Genomic DNA, 5,785 nt, shown 5'->3' with positions numbered 1-5,785 from the left:
TTTGAAATTATTTGACACTTAAACAGAAAATGTGCAAGTCAAGTACAAGGAACTCTAACATCCCCCAGATCCAGATTTCTCAACACTTAACATCTCATTGCATTGGCCCATCTCTCTGACTCTTTGTGTGTCTCTCTCTCAATCGTGTGATGTGGAAAGAGGCGTGGAAAGTCCATTCTTCTTAAAGAATTAAAGAATTTAATTCTTCTTAAAGAATTAAAACCATCTACCAGCAGGAAGACTTGAGAAACGATCCAATAAGAAAGGCAGGAAATTGGAGAACAAAAGTATGTTTGTAAGCAACCTCTATATGTTGAGCATTGCGCTGCCTGCTTTAAGTTGTTGGAAGAATCCACTGAAGTGGGTATTATTCCCGCCTTACAGATGAGGGAATGGGCTCAGAGATGATAAGCAACATGCCCTGGGTCACAGGACCAGGGCATTGGCTGTGCCTCAGTGTACCATGTTAAAGCTTCTCCTTCCACCACAGCACACCTTGTCATTGCAGAAAGAGTGTTCGCCTGGGAATGAAATTGGGCAAGCCACTTTATTTCACAGGAATTCAGCTCCCTCAACTGCAACATGAGGGAAGTCAAACTAAATGAATCTGAAGATTCCTTTCAGCTCTAAAGTCTGAATAATGTAAATAACTGTAATGTTTTTCTGGCTCACTGACAAAGTTTCTCAAACATGTTATTGTTCACCATCAAAATAGGAGAAACGGAACTTAGAGCATGTTTAAGTAGCAAAATAGTTATTTCCTCCTGTCTGTTGGGCTTTCTACTTGGTAGCATTTTTAAAGCTTCTATGGGTCCTTGACCTTTTGCTACTGGTCATTGTGCCTGAAGCTTCCGGTGTGGGGATAATTCTGAAGGATAGGGATTGAGTGTGCCTCTGATGGTTAAGTTGAAGGACTCTACTTTTTCTCATGGGCATGGTTTTGACCTCACTCTTGGTAGCCTAGAAATCACCCTGTTTATATACAAGTTTTCTTGTGTAATCCAATCCATCTTCAGACAGTTCTAAATAATTTTGAAAACGCCCTTCTAAATATTTGACTGCCTTTCTGAAACCGGAGTATGCATACCCCCAGATTTATGTGGTGGTGCCCCCAAAGGCTTCCAAACAAGCCATATTATAAATGCAAAATTAAAGGCCCCAGACATTTTTTTTCTTAAATATATTTTATTGATTTTTTACAGAGAGGAAGGGAGAGGGACAGAGAGTCAGAAACATCGATGAGAGAGAAACATCGATCAGCTGCCTCCTGCACACTCCCCACTGGGGATGTGCCCGCAACCAAGGTACATGCCCCCGACCGGAATCGAACCCGGGACCCTTGAGTCTGTAGGCCGATGCTCTATCCACTGAGCCAAACCGGCTAGGGCGGCCCCATACATTTTTAATCTAAAACTCAAGAACCCCAACAATCTTACCATTTCTATGGGTTCTTTTGTCTTGCCACCCGGGGATCTGGAGTGGATATTCTCTCTGTTCTAGCATTAGGGATACTGGGGTGTGAAAGTTTGAGATACAGTCATATTTAAAGAGTATAACATAGTGCCTAGTATACAGTATTTTCTCAAAAGTAGAGCTATTATTGTTCCTATAGGTATATCAACTAAATTCTCTTCTAATACAATATCCTAACCCAGCTTTACCTTTTTCCATGTTTTTCTTTTTGTTTGTTTTGTTTTCTTTTTTTACAATAGGAATTCTTTCAACATTTGACTCCCAATGAAGGCAGATCCAAGCTCCTCTCATTTATTCTGCATTTATCTCTTGGTTCTGAACCTCACTGGTTCCAAGTCTAATTCTTGGGAAGACAGTGACTCTAAAGTCATGAATATGTGACAAACGTGTAATTGCAGCTAACCAATCCCTCTTGAGGCCTTTTTCTCCTGACTAAATATTCTTAGTTCCTTCAACATTTCTTTATATGGTTTTATCAGAATGATTCTCTGTCTCCCCCCACACCTCAAAAGATACTCTGATTTATTTATATTTCTCTCAAAGAACTGATGCAATAGTGTTGAAACTTCTTATTCATGTGTATGCTTTCTGATTAGCCTCAAGGCTGATAGAAGTCATCTCCATCTTACTGAATTTGTTCACTAGTACCAATGGGGAAGTGTGACAGTTAAAGTTATTTGGCTGCTCAGCATTCATTACCTCCCTCACTCCCTCCCTCTCTCTTCCTCCTGGAGGTCTTGTGCTGACTTGAGTGTTCATTGATTCTTGGGGTTAAGGCTATGTCTCTGAGGGATATATATATATATATATATATATATATAGAGAGAGAGAGAGAGAGAGAGAGAGAGAGAGAGAGAAAGAGAGAGATGATGTGCAGAGATAGGGTTTTAAACTAAATTTAATCAAAGTCTTAAGGACCCTCAGCTTCAGATTTGAAACTAGTTGTTCCTCCCCTAGAATTTAATATTACAGAGAAATTTTAATAAATTGTAGTTCATCTTCTTCCTAAGAATTGGAAGGATTACTTTGCAAATTGGGTCTTTCTTTCAGTCACTCTCAGCATGTGGCTTAGCTCATTCATTTTTCAATTAATCTATATTTACTTTCTTTGGACTTATCCACCAAATTGTAGGTGCTTCTTTTTTATTGAATAGTAATTATTTTTTTGGTAAATACATGGTTTCAGTAGCAATAATACAGTCTCTTGAATAGGAGACAATAATTAAATCAAAAGAATAATAATCAGAAAATCTGTGGCCATTAGGGTTTTCATGTAGAAATTCAAAATCACTCTGAGGCCAAATCTCAAAGAAGTATGTCCTCTTATTAGGCCATGTGGAATAGGTCCACAGTACCTGGAATTGTAGAATTCTTTAAGTTGTTACCTTCTAACCAAATATGATCTGTTGGCACATAATATGACTTTTAAAGAAATCTGATGGACTATATTGATAAGGATTTTGTCTCTTTCCAAACCATTTAATCTTTTACAAATATTTGATTTTGGATCACTTGGGCTTTTTGCCATCACAATGTCACCTCTTTGGACACCTTAAAAATGTTGACTAAGATTTTCTGCAAAGACAATGCTATCTGAATTTTGATTTCAGGCTCCATTAATGGTCCAGAACACATAATAGACAATGTTACCAACGTATTCAAAAGCACATACATCCTATTGACTAGAATAGCCAATAGTTGAAAGGTTTTTCCCAGGACACCATGAAGCAGAGTTCTGTGTAGACTCTGCCACCATGGGCCATAATTCTGTTCTACAATATTAGTACATTCAGTTTTGAGGGTAGTTGCAGGGCTTCCAGAAAAAAGCGTCCAAAGCATGTGTCAAAGCATATATCGGTGACTTCTGGCTTCAGGGTTTCTCTGGCCCAAAAGAAGTCCAGGAGGCTCTCACCCAGGACTCTCTGGCTCTGGCTCTCAGAAGAGGTGCTACTTTTTTGAGGCCTGTCACCCACATGCTCTACCTACAATAGTGCTAAGGGTGGGTATTTGCCTGAGGGAAAGGAGATAAATGCAGCCAGTAGGGAGTTTGCAACCCTGATTATCCCTGGGCCCCCTGAAGGCTGGCTGATGGCCTGCAGAGCAATCAAGTATTGTGATTGGCCTCCCTTCATGCTCTTAGCATCCCAGGCCTCACCTCCTACTCACCTACTGACACAATTTATTTTGTAAATATCTCTGGAAAAGTATTATCTCTCTGACTTCCCTGTGCCCTTGAGGGTGCTACTAGGTTTCTACCTCCATCCATCAGAAATGAATACCCAAATCTTAAATATGGTGGGAAGATAAATCTATTACAAATAATAATATGTTATAATACAAGAGCAAATATAAAATATTTTTGGGTTATCTTTGCTATTGTATTTATTGTTAGCACAGATGATGAGTTGACCCTAACAATGTTGACTTGTGCATTATATCAATAACTAGAGGCCCAGTGCACGGATTCGTGCGCTGGTGGGGTCTCTCGGCCTGGCCCGTAGGGATTGGGCCAAAACCAGCTTTCCAACATCCCCCAAGGGGTCCTGTATTGTGAGAGGGTGCAGGCCAGGCATGATCAGGGCCGGGAAGGGACCATGGGAGGTTGGCTGGCCAGGAAGGGACTGCCGGACCCCAGCAGCAAGCTAGCCTACTGGTTGGAGCGTCTGCCCCCTAGTGGTCAATGCGTGTCATAGCGACTGGTCAAATGGTCGAACGAATGGTTGGACACTTAGCATACTAGGCTTTTTTATACAGGATTCCTCACTCCCTGATCCTTCACTAACTCCCTTGCTGAACGATTTCATGTACCAGCAGTTACATTTCACCTGCTTTCAACTCAGCACTTTAGCTGTCTTCTTGAGTGTTATTCAACCATTGCTACCAAATGACATGTAGATTTTGAATTATATATTTACATTATCTTTTTAAAGCATTAAATAAAAAATGTAAATCAAATTTATTGGGGTAACATTGGATGATAATCCTATATAATAAAAGCTTAATATGCTAAGTGTCCAGTCAACTGGTAGGCTGTTCAACCAATCAAAGTGCAATATGCTAATGATATGCTAAGACTGCTCAACCACTTGCTATTATGTGCACTGACCACCAGGGGGCAGACGCTCTGACTAGTAGGTTAGCTTGCTGCTGGGGTCTGGCCAATTAGGACTGAGCGAGACGGGCCAGACATGCCCTGGAGCCTTCCCACAATCCCTCCTTGGCTGGCCAACCGCCCACATCCTTCCCCTGCCCTGATCATGTACCGGTGGGGACCCTCGCCCTGGCCTGCACCCTCTCACAATCCTGGACCCCTCGGGGGATGTCAGGGAGCCAATTTCAGCCCAATCCCCACAGGCCAGGCCATGGGACCCCACTGGTGCATGAATTTGTGCACCGGGCCTCTAGTATTATATAAATTTCAAGTGTGCACTTTATAATACACTATCTTTATATTGCATTGTGTGCTCACCACAGTCTACTTCTGTCACGATTTATTTGACCCCATTTAATCTCTTCTTCCACCCTCACCCACATTTTTTTCTATAAAAATGTGTGCATTCTAATTTATCTTTAAGGAATTAAGAGTGGTGTCTTAGTTTAGAACATTTCAGTTCTTTCTGACATTTAGTAAGCTGTTAGAGAAAACTGATGACTGTAGCTTACAGTCTTCAAGTTACATCAGTTATTTAGTGAATTGAATGAGCATACATTAAGCTTATTTTTAGAATGTTCCTTCTTATAAATGTATTATGTATATCATAGAGACATAGCAGCCCACTAGTGTGGTAAGTGAACTTGCCACATATCATTCTCTTTGCAGGGTCAGGTCTAACAGAAACTTAGAGCAGGAGGTAGGGACCACTGAAGAAAACTTCAAGTGATTCAAGCAGCAGTATTTATAAACCTCTGAGTCAGTCATGACTCAGCACTGAAGCACAGTGCTAAGGACACTGGTTAAAGCAACAGTGGTGTGAAATTAAAGCTGAGACCACTTGGGGTTTGTATCTGTGCGTATTTGGCATCATGAGTAGGCAAAACATTTAGCACAACACCCTTTTCATTCCAGGTTTATTTGTAAACAAATGAAGACTCTTCCTCCCAACTTTTTTTTTTAATAATACAAACAGAAAAAAGGTATCTTATGTAAGTTCATTTGAAATGAAAATCTGAAGTCTAATTCGATTTTTAAAAAACAGGACTAGCTTCCTTGAGTAGTTAACGCCAGACACATGAAAACCATGAGCTGTTGTTCTTACAATATTCATCTTACAAATGATGAAACTGAGATTCAGAGAAGTTAAAACTTGCTGAA

General features: G+C 40.4%; 1 pseudogene; it reads right to left on the bottom strand.

The window, feature by feature from the left end:
* Positions 1-2,630: 2,630 nt before the first annotated feature.
* Positions 2,631-3,312, bottom strand: LOC102433611 (annotated as a pseudogene).
* Positions 3,313-5,785: the final 2,473 nt, after the last annotated feature.

This window comes from Myotis lucifugus, unplaced genomic scaffold, assembly GCF_000147115.1.
Source record: "Myotis lucifugus unplaced genomic scaffold, Myoluc2.0 scaffold_270, whole genome shotgun sequence".
Lineage (NCBI taxonomy): Eukaryota > Metazoa > Chordata > Mammalia > Chiroptera > Vespertilionidae > Myotis > Myotis lucifugus.
This window is presented reverse-complemented; position numbering and strand designations above follow the sequence as displayed.